This window comes from Corvus moneduloides, chromosome 5 (genome assembly GCF_009650955.1).
Source record: "Corvus moneduloides isolate bCorMon1 chromosome 5, bCorMon1.pri, whole genome shotgun sequence".
Lineage (NCBI taxonomy): Eukaryota > Metazoa > Chordata > Aves > Passeriformes > Corvidae > Corvus > Corvus moneduloides.
Genome location: NC_045480.1, coordinates 40,247,578 through 40,264,638, shown reverse-complemented (window position 1 = coordinate 40,264,638; position 17,061 = coordinate 40,247,578). Strand labels below are relative to the sequence as shown.

Here is a 17,061-nt window from a genome sequence, read left to right as displayed (position 1 = left end):
CCCATGACGTCACCCCGCGGCCACGCCCACCGCGCGGGCAGCGCCGCGCCCCCGGCCCCGCTCCGCCCGCAGGGAAAGCGCCGCGGCGTGCGGAGCGGCCGCGCCGGGGGATTCGCCCCCTCCGCTCCGCTCCTCTCCTCTCCGCTCCTCTCCGCTCCTCTCCGCTCCTCTCCCCTGCTTTCCGCTTTTGCCGTGAAACAGCCTAAAAAATCAATCTGTTGCAAGTACAGAAATCGTGCGTGGAATCCCCCGGCGAGGGGAGGCAGGGGGCTTATTTGCATGTTTATTTCTCTCCGCATCAAAAACCGGAGTGGTCTCCTGGGTTCTCCCCTTCCTCTCGGAGGGTTGTGCAGAAATGGCATCCCTCAGCCTTTAGTTCGGCACGGAGAATGGGGCGGGGGACCGGAGGGGGCACAGGGCAACATGTATGTCCATTGCTTAGAATCCATGTTGTGCCATGATTCTTATTTCACCTTTGAAAATGAGTCTGAGTTTGAACGGTTTAGACAGCTTAACAAACTAAGGTTCTGAGGCAGCGGTCCAGAGTGGGATTGCCAAAATAAAACAAAATTAAACATCCAGCTTAGACCAAATTTCCACAATACCTCTGCCATTTACCTATCTTGATACAGGCTTCATCACCAGAAGAAACCATTCCAGGTTGATCTAAATAATGCCTCTATTTATCAAGAAAGAGCAGAAAGAGGACATACAGACTTTTTTTTTTTTCACTAGTTGAGCTCAATTGACATACCTAGAAATTAAAGAAAACATCAGTCTGAGCTGCAGTGTGAAAGGAGTGGTAGTACAAGCCTCAGGCTTCTCCAGAGAGGTCCACTGTAAAGATTGAAGACCGCCAAGCCTTTCCATAAGGGCAGGTGTCTAAACAAAGCATCACCTTAATCATGATCAAAACATTAAGTAGATACCTCTGCATTATGGAGCTCACTCAAGCAGATTAAACTATTTTTTCTCTTTTTCTGGGTCATGGTGTATGACCTGAAGATCAAAACGTGAGAGGTTTTCTAAAGTTATATCTGCTTGTTATGTATTTCTTCTCCTTTTCTGATAAATAATTAAAAGGAAATAAAGCTGCTCAAAATTCTCTCACCTTCTGGCACTAGTTTAAAAATTCCCTTAATTCTCAGCTATACACAGGTACATTCACTCATTGTTGCAATCTTTATCTTGCCTTATTCATCTTTTTTTTTTTTTTTCTTATTGAGATCTCACCTATTCAGGCTTCTAACAGCTATTTCTTTACCCTGGAAATAAAATTGAAAATGGAGCTACAGCAGCCTCAATTATTGCAGCTTTGCCTCACCATTTTAACACACTTTCATGATTGCTCACCACATCAAAATACATCCCTTCCTCCCTTCCAAAGAAAGTATTTGGGTGTTGTTTCTTGCTATCTGCAGAAGGCTTTTTCATAAAGCTGGATCAGTAAGAACACACATGCAGGAATGAAGACTCCCCTTCCACAAAAGTCTTCCACCCACCTGGGATCCTGTAGTTCCAGGCAGGGGCAGTAGCATGAAACCTTTGTTCATTGCTCTGCATAAGTGGACTAATCACCAGGGTCTAGTAAAGGCTACTGATCTCATGAGTCCAGTGCTATGGAACACAAAACTGAAAAGACAAAAAACACCTTAAACATACACGGATGATTGATACTGAGTGAATAATGAGGCTGCTACCAACAAAAACCAAGGGGCAGGCTGACATTTGAATAGTAATGTTTAACCGGAAAAAAGATGTGCACTAAAGAGAATATGCATAGTAGGCAATTAATTCAGAGAAGTTAATATAAAAGGATGAGCTCAATTTGCCATTGCAAAGCAGTTTCTTCAGAGTGAATGCCTCAGGAGAGCAGAGCATCAGTTTGTCAGTGGGAAAGGCGAGTTACAATTGCTGCTACTGTATCAGTTAACACTTGTTCACAGGGAGCTGTAGCTTTCCATAGCAAAAAATAACTTTTAGATTCCTTCACACCTTAAGCACATTTACAACTCTGTAATTACAACTGCCGTGATGCCATATGACTAACACAACCAAGAGCCACATACCAGAGTAGTTTATTATGACCAAACATCTCTGAGTTCTTTGCTTACCATACCTGGAATTTTTTCCTTGGACATCAATATGCAGTCTATTTGCAGCCAGTATATTTAGAATTTTAAAGAGATATTAAAGTTGAGGAATAATTTGTGCTGATAAAGGTCCTGAAAGCAGCTTTATGAGTTCAGAAACATAGAATTTAAATAGAAGAGTAATCTTTTCTAGTTTAATCCTTTCAAATGTCAAAAATTAATATTGTATTTACAAACTTTTTCTATGTGAGCAACAAAGATCTACAGCTACGTGTCATAAAAGTTCTTTGTCAAATTCTCGGTTTAAAAACAAATATATAAAACCACATTTAACATGGAGGACATGGCAAGCAAAAGAGAAGAAAGGATAAATCATGGTAAGCACATTATTTAAGGGAAAATATACAATTAGAAAGGGAATTGAAGTAGGGAAAGTTACAATGAGTATCTAATTATAATTTTACAATAAAATTCGAATTTACATAACAATATGACATTAACTTTCCCAAAGATCGTAATAAAAATTTGAGTCAAATTTTGTAGGCTTGATCCATTAAATGAAAGACAGCAACCATACTATTCTTCTATTAAAAAATAGCAAACTTCAGGTGCAAAAATAGCAAACATCATGGTGCAAGGTGTTGCCATACGCACAGTATGTGGTACACTGCCAGTTCACACCGCAGTAAGATGTGCTGACCTAAAGTAACTCTACTTTCTTTTCAGGTATACCCAAGCCTCCCAGTATAAGCATTAATATACAGCTGATGAGGTGAGCAAGATGAGTTTACTTATCAGACTGCCAACAAATCTGGATGTTTTATAAATTTATATGTATACCCCCTTCTCCAGCTGTCACCAGCCGCTGGTGCCCTCACAAGAGTCACAGGAGCTTAGCTCAGCCCGGAGGTGAGAAAATGAAGGGGAAAGCCTCCAGCAGAAATATGGCAACACTAACTCAAGCCAGCTACAAAATGCATGAGAGTGAAGCAGTTACTCCACAGGCAGAGATTTAGAGTTCTCTTGATTTCCATTTTTCCTTCTTTCAGTAAGTTGAAAATAGCTATCTTGGTAACCGAGCCTACCTTCCAGGAGAATGTTTCAAAATGAGAAGGACTAAGATAGAGCTCAGAGCTGACCACACCCTGGCAGTTAAGCTAAAATGAGGAACACAACTTTTAATACCTTCATGTAGAAAAAGGAATTGAAGTTTAACATCTAGATTGGACCAGCATGTTAGTCACAGAGATAACAGATAAAAAGAGAGAAAAGGTCTTCCTGACGTTTAGTGAATCTACAGCAACTTCACGACATCATCATTTTCATTACTTTTGAATTTGTGCTTTTAGAAAAATAAAGTCTCGTTTCCATTGTAATTACTTTTGCATTGAGGATTTTCTTCAGGATGGAATAAAATATGTGTAATTTGCTCACGTTGAAGGTCTCACTGGACTTCAGATAAAAGCTAACAGTGAAACAGTGCTAGAAATACATATCCCCAAGATCAGAAAAAAGGTGTTTGTTAAACCAAAAACCCTCAAGCTAGAAGCCAGCCACTTAACTGGATTGCTCCCCCTAGCCTGGTAAGTCTTTAAAGCATGAGTTTATATGTATTCAGAAGAAGAAGGAGGTAAGAGAGAAGGCAGAAAGGTGGAGCTATTGCACATCACAAAGAATGGCCGTAGAGGTTCAACAGGTGAAAGAAAGAGGCTGCTTTCATTGTTCTTTTCACTCCTCTGAGTAAAAACTCTACCAAATAGAAAACTCTACCAAATTCATGTCCTGTTTCCTGCAATACATTCAACAACAGAAAAGCATATTGCCCATTGCCTGAACTAACCATGTTAACAGGGAATGTCAAATTACCTGAATGATAATATTAAGGTGTAACTCTGGTTTCTCACTTTGACCTTGATTACTGCTCATTAATGAGCCAGTTTTACTTTGGCCAATTATGCAAGTGATGTCCTTGTCTATGTGACCACCATCATAGCCCTATGCCTGTGAAGGATTGATGGGTTTCCTCACAATGGTTCTTGGAACAGAGACATCCCTACACAAAGCATTTTTAATACAAATAATTGATTTATCATGTTTTTCATAAAATGTGTTTCTAAATTTTATGCCCAGTTATGCATTTTTTTCCATTTCATCCTAACACTAGCTCCTTCCTTTTCCTTCTTCTTGAAACAACATAAACCAGTGCTTACATTGGTGCATGGAATATTGATTCAGTGAACTCTTAATATCATCTGGTTTTATTAACTTTGTATAGCCCAGACATATGCTTTTCCTCATTCTACAAATGTCTACTGAGAGCCTAAGGGGCAAAATGCAAAAACCATTGGTTTGTTGTAAAACAAATCACTTCAAACTGAGGACTAGAGGATATCTGGCTGTAAGGAAATACTTGTCGTGTGTAGCAATGCAAGGTCCACTCTGAAGAGGACTGAGTCATCTCTGTTGTGCTAATACAAAATCTGTACCTTATGTAGTTCTATAGGTGAAGGTGTTACCTGTTGAAGTGTCCTTATTAGCAATTTGAAAGGCATTTCAATAAAAAGATACAGTATGAATATTAATGTACTACCAAAACACAGCACACATAAATCCACATATGTAAGGACTTTCTAACAGGAAAAGTGTCTTGGTAATTTAGAATCACAAGGGTGAAATATCATGTCTCCTGCTAGCTGCCCTCCCCTTTTATCCTTGCAATACCATGCCTACAAGCATTGCACTTCAAGTTGCCTCTCATACGATTTTAACTCAGACCTACAGATCTTCATGTTCTACGCACGATGAGAAGACGCTGCACTGGTTCCCCACTAACAGGTGTGTTGAATATCTGTCACTCACATTTAAGGAGGCATGAGACCTCCCTATCCCTCAGGCTGTTCCTGCTGCCAGTTTGTTCTCTGCTCTCGTACCAGAATTCACATTACAAGTATCACACCAAGTGTTTTCTTCTCTGAGCTTTTACTCCTGGATTGCAAATATAATGGTGTTTTGGTAGGTTGCTCAAGATGACCAATTCTACAAAAACACCAAACATTTCGACAAAAAGGAATAAAAATCCTGCCTTCCACCGTAACCAAGTAATAAAAAAAAAATAAAATAAGAAACTGAGCAAAACAATGCTATGAGGTAAGCACACTTTGGTACTTGTACTCTTTTCTGTCTTGTGAACTTTCACTCCATGACACAGTTCCTAATGTGTATTTTCTTCACAAAGAAATCCTAATTCAAACAAACAGTGAATAAAAATGAACAGATTTTACAGAACTGAAAAAAAAAAAAATAGTTATCATGACAATCCAGGATGAATGTTCTGCTCCTGAGCAATGCTTATGATCTAATGGAAAGAGTAAGTTAGGTATTACCAAAGCTACTAGCAAGTGTTTTCATGTCTTGATTTCTTGGTAAGGTAGATATCAAGTATACCGTACTGATTTTTTCTCGTGGGGTTATTTGTCCTCTACATTGCATTTAGCAGCTTAAGGGGAAGAGTTAAACTATGATTCAGAAAAGTGGCCAATTAGTGCAACGGGTTGAAGTGTATTGTCTATTCAGTTGTATTATTTTTTTTATAAGTACAGAGTTCAATTATCAAGATTTCTGAATGCATTGATGTAAAACAGAGAGTTAACAAAGTTCAGTGGTAAATGCGACAGTGGTTTAACAAGATTCAACAGCAAGCTTGATTATTCACTGCATAGAGGACAGGTTCAGACAAAATTGAGACCCTTCTGTTGAGTCATGTGGTTCAGAAAGGACCCCCTTGTGGTCGAAACTCCTTCTTAGGGAGGAGTCTAGGTGCAGATGGAGCCACTGCTAGTCCCAGACTTGGTCAGCAGTTTATGCCTAAAGAATTACATATGCACAATCAATCCTTTATATCACTTAGCTAAGATTTCAAAGTTTAGCATGCTATTAATCACTTACCAAGAATCTGTGGTAGCAAGGAATCCCTCAGCCTCAAGGAGTACCTTGAGAGGTATTCCTGCTCAAGGGGAGTTCCTGTTGTGCAATACACTGCTGTGAAGAAGAGCTCAGCAGGCCCTGGGCTGTCCACTACTGATGGAGTAAGAGAGAGTGGCTTACAATCATATCTGCATTCCAGCAAGACGTCTGGGTCATCATCCCAGACAGCCCTTGGCCACCATGTTGCCAGCCATGCGTGGAGAAGGGGCTGGTCTCCACTAAGGAGGTACTGCCCCATGCCATAACTATCAAAGATGTGGTACCTTATACATTCTCCAAAGCTAAGCTGTAGACTACCACAGCAGCTCTATTGGTTTCATTCTTCATATTAAATCAGAGCAAGCATTTTCAGTCACTATAAAAAGTGCTTTTTAAAACCACATCTTATTCAAGAATTCAACAGCGGCTCTTGTGTTGAAACAATAAATCAATGCTCTACAGGACCTTCATAACTCTTTATAGGCTGTCATTATGCTGGAGCTGCTAAACACTTGCATGCCCAAATTCCATCTGCAAGTGCCACATCTACCTTGTTCTCTCAGGCACTTACATTATCAGGATTAAGTCTCTATTTGGATACTCCAGTTTCCCTTTCATTCAGATGTGGAAGACCAATTCCACTGTATAACTCTGGCCACTGAACTTCATTTAATTTGGATTTACTGTCCTGTATACAGATGGGCTACACACCTGTGGTGTAGTTCACTTGGTTGGTTTCTAATTTTCACATTTGTACTTGAGCTGAAGATGTATAAATATCCCGTAAAGAGTTTAACTACTCTGGCAGTGGGCTGTAATTTAAACTGTTGAATGCTGCTACTGCATTCACAGTTTGTGATGTTTTCCTTTCTCTTGACTTGAGTACTATTAGATCTACATGAGCCAATTTGCCTCTTTTACTGCATTTCACTATGATTCAATACTTGAAATTGCTTGATTCTCATTAGATTTGTTTTCCTCAATTAAAAGGGTCTTTTTGGCAACAGAAACCCCTTCAGTCTTTCTTGTAATGTGTCTTGCTGATGAGATAACTCAGTATTCCTTTATGCCTTGTTCTCATTTCATTTTAAGAAAGGTAATAATTGAAGCCTAATAACCTATATAACTTACTGAAGCCTAATAGCCTATTCACCCAGAATTCATAGATCTGCCTTGCTCACAGCTCCAGAATTGAAAGATATGGAAGGAATCACTTTTCGTTTCATGTTACTATGACTATTTTAGGTGTAATTATTGAGATATTGCATGTCCTGGGCCAGGAGCTGGACTCAATGATCTTTTGGATCCCTTCTGATTCAGGATATTCTATGAATGTGGGTCTTGGAAAATCAATTGATCAGTTTTTTCTGAATTGATTAAAGATAATTGAGGTTCAATTCTTCATTGAAAAAGTATGCCATTCATCTTTACCTGTTGATGAAAATGTAACCAAGCCTGACAACACAATACTACATGAAAAAGAGCTCCCTGACGAAGTTTGCAAGATACAGAAAAGAAAGGAAAGGTCTGTCAATAACTCATTTAAATATGCTCAGATGTGTATTTTCGTTTAGGTCCGCCTGTATTGAGAATTGATGTGTAAAGCTCAGTTTTCTTCCCGCGCTTGACAAGACTCATCCACTGTTTAGGCAGTGGAAGACAATAATTTTCAGACCACAACAAAACCTAAAAAAAAAATCTATAATAACAATTTATCTGAAGAGTGAACCTGCCACACATTCATTGGTTTGATTGCTGTAATATCACTCACACAAGTAACCCTAGGAAACTACATATGCTCATGCTAAAGAACAAATGCCTTAATATCACCCTATAAATCAAAACAAAAGCCCCGAGTGAGTTGAGCTGGTTATTAAGACAGATGAAATGCATCTTTATTTTACACAGAAGGAACCAACAGATGAGCTATTTCACAAATTCTAAATACAGCATCTGTGGCTTCAGATACCCACAAAGCAACATTCATATATCATGCTTTGCTTATAGGGATAAGCATGTACTAACCTGCATCACCTAATTAAAAACAGGTTAGATTTCCAAACAATTTTACTGTAACTGTCACTTCTGATGCTTTTAATGACTCCATAATTGCTATTATCATTACCTTAGAGTTTTCAGGAATAAGTTAATAACTGTTTTCTGTCATTTAAAATAGTTAACACAGATCCCTGATCTTTTGCAGCCTTCCTTCTCCCCATAGTCCTCAAAACAAAGCTAAAGCTTGGAGGGTGTTTGTGCCCAGGAGAAACCTTTGTTCAATAAGTCCCCAAGAGATCTAGTGTCTTATTAAGATTTAGGCACATGGCTGACCAAAGAAAAATTTTTTCTCTTCCTGGTTTAAGGTCTAATTATATGCAGACACCCTGCATCTTCTGGATAATGCAAATATCACATAACAGGAATCTGGGTTTTAGAGAAGAAGCTGTGTGGGTGTTCTTTCTCACAGTCCCACCATTAGCCACTACAAATGCATATTATTTCAATACACAATGACAGTTTAATCGAAGAGGAAATCAAAACCCTCAGAAAAATTCTGCCTAGTAGTATCCAGCTTTACCGACGTATACAACTCATTAAAAATAATCAAGCAAACCAAAACCAGCTTCTTAAGTAGAACACATCAATTCTCACACCATTTTCTTGACATGCCCACATGGGAACAGATAACCTCAGTAGCTGAGAGAAAGGTTATTCAATGGCACATGGTATTCCAGCAGTGGTGAAAGTCCTTAGGGTTTGAGGGGTAAGCAAAAGTTTGTGGTAGAAAAGGGTGAACAGACCCATTTTGGGGGATGGCTATTGTATTTTACTCTTTCAAAGGTGTTTTTTGTCTCTGCAGATCAAATATTGGGAGACTGTCATACTTCTGGACACAGAAAGCAATGCTCAAACAGAATGGAATAAAGATTATGCAGGCAGCACCTACATCCTCCAATTTCTTGGTCTACCACACCTGAATTTATTGAAAACCACTGGAAGGATGCTGAATTTTTCAGATACTTGAATTGGTTTACATTCAAATCTTTGAAAGCTAGAGCAACTATCCTCAAATAAATATTTCAGTGTCCAATTTTGTAGCTTCTTTGATAAGACCTTTCTACTGTGATTGTGGCAATATTGTTGGTATTCTTAGAAATATCATTTTAGTTAATAATTCATGCAGAGAACACAAAAAATATCCTCACTGTATACAATGTCCATTTTCCTCTTCATTCCAATCATGAGAAAATACCAAAGGATCTGTGTTACTGCTTTTGGGGAAACATTTTCTTTGACCTTTCCTTGCCTCCACAAGTCAAAAACATGTTGGAATACACTGAGATCTTTTAACTTATTTACTCACCGCAGGAAGGCTCCTTAGAGGGGAACCTGCTCCAGAATCCAGGTCCCAAAAAGTTGTTGAGATTAATGATGTGGCAGATATTGTGCACAGCAGGTTACAAAAAATGTGACGTAAGAGCAGAGCTATTACCCATCCTGCAGAACTGCAGGAAAGAGCCCTAACTCTTCCATTTTGTAGGAAATAGGGCTCAGACAGAAAGATACGGTTTTTAACGGGATCCAAATTTGGACTCAAGTTTTACAGGTTTTCTTAATACACTAATGATAATTCAAAAAGTCATTAAAAAGATACATTTTATAAAGAAACAGCACAGTCAACTCAAAAGCTGGAGATGCATAATTTGTGCTTCTTGGAACCAGAACCTTTCTTTTCGCCAGTTGATTCAAAGGGAACTAGAATTCATGTGTATCAATTAAAAGATGCATCACTGCATCCAAACTTTTCCATTAGTATTTTCTTTATTGGTTTTTGGTTTTGTGGTTTTTTTTGTTTAATATGATAGTATTAATATTAATTATTTTTTATTTTATTTAATATTTAATTATTAATTAATTTTTAATTTAATTATTAATTAATGTTTAATATGACAGTATGGATCCAGTTCATCCATCACGGTTCTGTGTTGCTCACTACAAGGTTAAAACTTTAAAAGACTGCATAAAGTGTTCACTGTCATTTCTTTTCTGTGTTCACAATTTCACTGTGATGTGTTTACATACTCTTGGGCATGCAAAACTAAGCCTATGCCCAACAGAAGTTTAAATTAGAAGACATACCAAGCCATCACCTATGTGTGTAGGGAGAATTGTGAATCTTCTTTCCTGCAAATATATTACTGATGAACAGAAATGTAGTTGCTCTCTGACAGTAAGTTATCTCCATGTAATACACACCATTCTTACCAAAAAGATCTAAGTATATTATTTGATTGAGAAATGTAATTTAATAATATTTAATATAATGTTCAATTAATACATTTAATCTAATTTAAGTATATTTAATTTTATTTTTGCCTTAAGCATACACTACAAAGTGAAGCTCCATCTTGAAGAATTAAAAATTAGGTCATGAAAATATATGGAGAAAACAGCTGATATCCCAATAAAATTATGACAAAAGATATAAAGAGCTAATGACAGAAGGATTAATAAGGCAAATTTTTCTCTAGAAAAGGGCTGTGTAGAAACAACCCTGAAAGAGTTAGTCATGGCATGAATTATTAAAGCATTTTTCTTTCTCTGGACTAGTATACCTTTATAAGCTTGTTTTGTATTACAAAGCACATGCTGTTTTGAATGTTTTGTAGCCAGTTTTCTTCCTATCCACATGCTTCATACATATTGAGAAACAAACACTAATTAGTTAATTGCTTGTTGATTTTGTCAGAGTACTAGAGTACTAGTTTGCATGGCAACTGATATGCACAGATACTGATTTTCAGAAACTGTCTCATGTTCTCAGAAGTATTTCCTTTGTTTTGATATGGGGGAAATCAGTTGTCTAACAGACCCCATAATTAATGTAACAAGCATTTTATAAGGAGTGGGAGGCTTCTACAGTCATTAAAAAAAAAAAACCACCCTATGTTGAACTATGTGGGAACTTTTCTGATAAACTGTATTCCGATGTTAACGCATTTTCTCAAATCTCTATTTACCTTGAGGAACATTTAATACCACCATCCTTTTGCAGAAAACCCTCAACCAAATCCAAACAATGCAGACAGATAAAAAAGTAAACAAGAATTATGCATGCAGTACAGTATACTTTCAGTCAATCTCATTTGCTTTCTATCAAGATGCAAAAGTGAAACTGTTCTCCATGTGTCCAGTAAAGGCTGATAAGAATGCATTTCCATGCTTAACAGCCTGTAGTATATAATAGCCCAAGAAGATGAGAGCTTCTCATCAGATAATGAGCAGAGGGAGAACTTCAGTTTCATGGGAAAAGATGAAACACATGTCTTTTTTTGCTGTACACTTGCATGCTCCAAATAAGTTCCTGAGGAGAGAGTTCAGATCTGTCATTGAAAATCACTTGATGAGGAACTCCACTATGGTTTAAATCCCAACAGGAGTAGGATGGTTGTTGTGCAGCCTGGGCAGAACATAGCTTCTTCAAAAGAAATTCCTGCATCTCCTGTCAGCAGATGGAGTTTTATTGTTGATTTTAAGCTGACCTATAATGAAACAGAGTCTTGGATGAAAAACTTGAAACCAAAACTCAACAGATCTACAATTAGACTAAAACAACAGAGATTTAGAAATTAAACAAACGCTGACGTGAGTAATCTGATTACCAAGCTACTATAAACCACACAATCCTGATGCCAGTATCAAGCACATATTTTATTCAAGTGTCTGATACATGAAACAGCTCTAGAAGCACAAGTCACAGTCTGGGATTTCATTGTCCCCCAGCAAGAGCCTAGAGAATTGCTGTACTTCATAGCTAGGAAGTGTCTCAACCCAAAGTGTTGACTGTGTTGAAAAGCAAGTTTGAATTGCTGTATCTGGGGGCAAGGCTTGAACCTCAGGCCCTCCTTTCTACTTAAAAAAATTCCCTGCTCAAAGCATTTGTGTTGAAAAGGAAGACCTGTATCAACACTCAAATAAGAGGGTCACTTACTATCGTGATCTTTGCTGGAGGTAAGACAAACTGTTTCAAATGGGGTGATATTCTTGTTAGCCTATGATCTTAAAAGTAGAAAAAAGGCAAGCATTTATAGAATCAGAGTTTATGTGGCATGAGAAGGAGAGAAGAGTTTTGATTTACACTTCTAGACTTCATTCCATGTATTTGTCTTTGTTCTTTATGCTGAACTTTGCTTCAAGCACACTTATGCTGCTCTATTCTGTGAGTTACATGATAAGGAAAAAAAAATTAATGTCAGAAGTGCCAGTTAACTTCACCTTTCATTTGAAAAATATATAGCTGATCTCTTAGCATACAAGCAATATACAGCACTTCATATCCAGCCCTCACTTCATATGCTGCCTTACAAGCCTAATAGAAACTCTCTCTTGCCCCCTTATGGAATACAGTATCAAAATAAATGACTCATCATTAATATACATCTAAAATCAAGAGGTGTTTTTTCACTTATAATACTTTTTAAGTTTTAAAAATTCAGGTGTGAGAGTACAGCTGCCACAAAACTTCTGAGCACAGTCCTTTTATACTCAGCTAGGGACCAGCACCACATTCTTGTTAGGAAGAACTTATAACACTAAGCAAAGCTCTTATTAAACTGATTGTATTTTGGCCCAGGAGCTTTCTTGAGTTTGCTCTTCCTACTGTCTCCCCAACTTCTGCTGTGGTGGAGGGAGTGAACATCTGCGTGGGTGCCCAGCTGCTGGCTGGGATCCACTCACAACAGTTTTTTGCAGCTGAAAGTGGCCATTTATATGTCAAAAAACTTGGGTTAGTTCCAAACTCTGTTCAGAAAGAAAGTAAGAAAAAACCAAATTCCTACGTTTTCTTTGTGTATTGACTATGAAATAAGGGATATAATAGTGTGGAGAAAAAAACTCTTATCTCCCTCCAACCACTTTATATTTAAATAAAACTATTTTAAGACATATGAGTTACTGCCACCTCCCTTAAATTACTAATTGCTAAGATAAATTAGTTCTTTCATGAATAAAGTGATAAAGTGATAAGTTTTCCCTGTTTATTGCCATCTATTTCCAGTATCAGTTTGAACACTAACTTCAAAGCAAATAAATGATTTTCATTAGAACATCTTCCCTTTAATGTACTATAAATTCAATTAATAATATTGAAGATTTTCTATATTTCATCAGAGAAAAGCTTTTCCCCTTTTGTGTAAAACTGGTGAATGGAAAACAGTTATTTTTTAAAAATATAAGAACAGGTTCAAACCTGATTCAAACCCAAGCTGAACATTTTTTTATTTTGAAAAGTTAATGTTAGCTATCTTTTTTTCTTCATCAATTTATTTCTCTACCTTCCAACTAAATTGTTATTAACTTACAATGTTATTATCCATTTGCACCACCTACATTTTGTCAGAAACAGCACTGAGATACCATAATATAAAACCACAAACACTAATATTAAAAAGAAACACCAGATGTTTAACAAACCCTTCATTACAAAATATCAAGGGTATTTTCAGGCTGTGGACTGTCTGAGATGATTGAATCTGTTTTCTGAATCTTAAACTCATTTAATTTCTGGTTACACTACCCATATTTGTCAACCAGATTCCTTCACTTACAAGAAAGAATCCTTTTGGATCCTGTCCTATCCAAATACTGAATTATCCTTTTTTCCCTCTATTTTTTTTTTAAATAAAGTCTGGTTTTTTGACTAGTTGTGCAGATTAAATAGTCCTTAGACTAGGCATAAGCAGTTTTCCTAATGCTTTGCATTTCATATTTCGTATCAAAATCTCTGAATAACTGAAGCCATAAGCCTGGAAGAAAGGAGGTTTAGGTGATGGGAAATGCCAGCAGTCCCACTGTGCAGGGTGAGCCAAAGCAGTTCATGTAGCCCAGTAGTTCCTCTGTTACAACAGACACCCTAAAGTTCACCCAGGGGAGCTGTTGCATTAAGGCTGTTGAATTTTGGGAGAAAATAAACCCCCCAGCATTCCAGCTGTACTCAGACATGAGAAGGGCTGCATGTGGCTTGGCTTAATTTCTGATTATGGCTAATTTGACATTATTGGCCTGGTTGAGCTCAGTAAGAACTTGCACAAGTTTCTTGCACAAGATTCACAAATAGTGCAGTGTTGTGGCTTAACCCCAGCAGGCAAACAAGCACCACACAACCACTTGCTCATTCCCCCACCAGTTGGATGGGAGAGAGATCTGGAAAGTAGAAAAACCCATAGGTTGAGATAAAGATAATTTAATAGGTAAAGCAAAAGCTAGGCACACAAGCAAAACAAAACAAGCAATTCGTTCTCACCTTCCTATTGTGTAACGATTACTGGGGAGGACAAGCACCATCATTCTGAACAACTCCCTCTTCTTCCTTCTTTTCCTGTCTTTGTATCCTGAGCATGAGGCCATATGGCATGGAATATCCCTTTGGTCAGATGGGGTCAGCTGTCCCGGATTTGTCCTCTCCCATCATCTTGTGCACCCCAAGTCCCTGCTGGTGGATGGTACAAGAAGCAGAAAGGGCCTTAGACCTGTGCAAACCCTTCTCAGCAAAACCAAAACCATCTGTATACTATCAACAGGGTTTCCAGCACAAAACCAGAGCACAGCCCCTAGCCAGCTACTGTGAAGAACATTAACTCTACCCCAGCCAAAACCTGCACATGTATTTTACCGATCTGACACTGGTCTGGCTAAATTCAGTAAGATCTTACTCCACATTCCTAAAAAGGATGGTTTATTGAAGGAACAGGAAAGCAGATTCAGGATTGCCAGTGATAAAAGCACTAACTAAAGAGTGTTAGTATGTATTGCAATGGGAGTTACGGTAACAGACATCTTTTAGTGCTATATATGTTTAAATGAATATTCCCAGGTCTACTCCAACACCACTGGATATGCAAAGCTCACCTAAAGGCATCCTTCAGTGGAGGAGGATGGACAATGTCCATCTACTGATCCCAAGAAAGCAGACATGTTTCCTCATCTCACTTTTTGCCCTGCAATCTCCCTTCTTTTCATACTACAAATTTTTTTGGCCCTTCCCAGCTGGATGGAGCAATCACATGTTATAGGTGGTGTTTGGTGACTTTGGTCAAACATGTTTAACATGTCTCATGTCATTCCTCATTTGCATTGTAAGGGGTGTGAAAGTCAGTATGCAAACAGGGCTTAATGAGGGTCTTGGTTACTTTCAGTCTGAATTTATAGTCAATATAAGAGGTAAAAGAAACACTTTGGTCTTCCTCCACCCACTGAGGCAGCAGTAAAGGCTGCCCCACCAGAGCCTTTGTGCACATCCCTATCTCCTTAACGGACCAGATTTGCAACAAGTCTTGTTTTTCAGTGTGAAGGAAGAGTGAGGCCAATGGCTGGTACAGAACCATGGGTGCTCCTTTGTGCTTCACTGAACCAACATTGGGCTGCAAGGCCTCTGCTTCCCTCTAGACATCATTCCATTGTCCAGCCTTGCTTGAGCCAGGTGCAAGATCACTGAGGGGTCCAGCTCATGGCTTTCTCAACCAGCCTGATCAATTCACCACCAAGTTAAGGCAGCTCTGTAGCAAGTCTGAAAATGTACCACAGGAGCTCCAGAGAACAGTTGTACTTAATCTGCCTGAGAGACACCTTATGTGCTACACACGTTTCTCACTTTGCCAAATGCTATCTAAATGTGCCTGAATAAACCAGAATTATCACAGGCGGTAGATATGAAAAGCAGGGCTGCAAATCTAAATCAAGAAATCACCTTGGATTCCAAAAGGCCATGCCATGTATTGATTAAAAGGACCAGGGGGTTATACAAATAAGTGAATGCACAGCATGAAATTTCTATCTTGCAAACATTTAGGTCAATCGTTTATTAAATATGGATATTATGCTATTTCTCTCCGAGTGAAGAAACCCAAGGGAAAAATCTGATAATATTCTACTCTAACTGGACACTTTTCTATATGTTTTGAGTGGAACACTGATCATCTATTAAATGGGCTCAAAAATTATTGATGCTGAAAAGTAACATCATGTCATAAAAAACATCTTTTAGAAAGGAACAGGCTTGTAATTGTATGTGACTAACATTCTTCCTTAAAATATCTACACTTTTGTTTGTTTGAAGTTTTTGTTGTCACATTATTTCTTGTAAATATAAACAATAAAACCTATGGAAACAAACTACTTGTTGCTTTCAGTGTGTAACACAAAGAGATGACACCACAGGGAACAATTCAAATTAGTGTATTTCTGAATCAAAATGTGCATTACTTAAGGCCACATTTAGAATAACATAATCCTCCCTTTTGCAACTCTAAAAAGAAAACAGTTAAAAGCATTAAAATTGACAAAGACTTTATTGGTTCAATTACAGAGGCAGCAACTCATCTATGTAATTACCATACCATGGTTGTTTTCTGGGGAGTGATTTCAAATGTCTCATATTAAATGAAAGCAAAACTGCCACCTCCTGAAGATCTGAATTAAATCTTATCAATAAGGAAAGCGTCAGAGGAGCATGACACTTTGCCTATGAAGAAAAACTTCCTTGCCCCTTACAATCCATTCTGGCAATGTGTCTTCATATTATAGAACACAGCAGTAACAAAGGCTAATTAATTCCCTTTGTACAACTGCATTTTGCAGGGCCTCTGCTCTGAGAAACTCTTGCTTAGTGTGGTTTCAGTCCATTATTTGTAATGCAAATACTTGCAACTTAGGAGCAGTGGAAAACTGTATAAATCTCCCAACATGTGAGAAATTAGCAAGTGTTACTTTGCCGTTTGATATGCAGCACATAGTAAGATTTACATTCCAAAGTTCTACTTTGAAATAAAAAGCATACTCATGATCTCTGAAAATAAGAAAACAAAGCATTTAGAGAGAAAACCAGAGGCACCTCACATTCTTTTTGAACTACATTTTACATTAAATCATTTTCTGAAAATTAAAGGTGGGACAATTTGTATGATTTATTCTACTTAGATGCTGAGTCTGTAAGTGAACTGCTGTATGA

The 17,061-nt window shown here is 37.9% G+C and overlaps 1 long non-coding RNA gene across 1 annotated transcript in view; it reads right to left on the bottom strand.

Annotated features, from left to right (window-relative positions):
• Window positions 1–10,412: 10,412 nt before the first annotated feature.
• The window catches only part of LOC116444817, a 29,347-nt gene continuing 22,698 nt past the window's right edge, over window positions 10,413–17,061 (bottom strand). The window contains exons 3-4 of the long non-coding RNA XR_004240538.1: window positions 14,359–14,547; window positions 10,413–11,599 (exon numbers count right to left, since the gene is read on the bottom strand). This is a non-coding gene — a long non-coding RNA (uncharacterized LOC116444817). The remainder of the gene's footprint in view (window positions 11,600–14,358; window positions 14,548–17,061) is intronic.